The 1,006-nt window shown below is 37.5% G+C and overlaps 1 pseudogene; it reads left to right on the top strand.

Moving 5' to 3' along the window:
• Positions 1 to 322: 322 nt before the first annotated feature.
• LOC115067497 lies at positions 323 to 417 on the top strand (annotated as a pseudogene).
• Positions 418 to 1,006: the final 589 nt, after the last annotated feature.

Raw genomic sequence — 1,006 nt, 5'->3', positions numbered from 1 at the left:
CGAATGCAGAGAGAGAGAGAGAGAGAGAGAAGTTTTTTAAGGTTGTGAGTTGAGAGATTCAAATAAAAATTGCTATATGAAAAGTTTTTAGCTCTGGAGGGTTAGTTACTATTAGCACCAGCTCTGAATTCTTGCACTTGGTAAATACAAAGTCTGTGAAGGGGTTCATTCTTTGCTTTGACTAGTGTTGTGCCTATTGTATGGCAGGAACTGTTTTACAGTGTACAGCCACAGTCTTAACTTTGGGAGTTTATAACTGAGTGGGAATACAGAGAACAAGCAAGTGAATAGATCAGTAAACTATCTAAAATATAATTTTTGAATTGTTTCTTGGCCTTTTGGCTGAGATCAAGTATAGTATCTGCTGTTATCAGTTTAAAATATAATTTTTGTATAGTGATAAATGCTGGAAGATAGGGATATATATATATATATATATAGAGAGAGAGAGAGGTATATACAGAGAGAAGGAATGTAAAAGAGACAAGTAAATAAATAAATACAAATGGCAATTGTGATGGTTAATCTTGATTGTGTCAACTTGATGGGAATTAGAATCACCATGGAAACAAATCTCTAGGCACATCTATCAGAGATTATCAAGATTAGGTTAACTGAGGTGGGAATACCAACTCTAAATATGGGCAGCACCAAACCATGGACTGGGGTCTCAGATTGAACAAAAAGAATAGGGAGCATTCATGTCACTCTGTATTGATGCGCTGTGAACAGCAGTGTCCATCGCCTGCTGTCACGATGGACTGTACCCAAGCACTATGAGCCAAAACAAGCCCTCCTTCCTTCCTTAAATTGCTTTTATCAGGTAACTAATAGAGAGATTTAACCCAAACACCTATGCAAATATCCACAACACATTCTGCCTTGCTTATTTTAATTCTTCTAACCATGTGATTATTCAAGGCAGTTCCCCCCCGACCCCCAGAAACCATATATAATTGTTTTCAGGTGGTTTGCTTCGCTTTTTGCTAAGTAAACCAGGCTGGTC

This window comes from Nannospalax galili, unplaced genomic scaffold (assembly GCF_000622305.1).
Source record: "Nannospalax galili isolate Female #2095 unplaced genomic scaffold, S.galili_v1.0 scaffold11, whole genome shotgun sequence".
Taxonomy (NCBI): domain Eukaryota; kingdom Metazoa; phylum Chordata; class Mammalia; order Rodentia; family Spalacidae; genus Nannospalax; species Nannospalax galili.
This window is presented reverse-complemented; position numbering and strand designations above follow the sequence as displayed.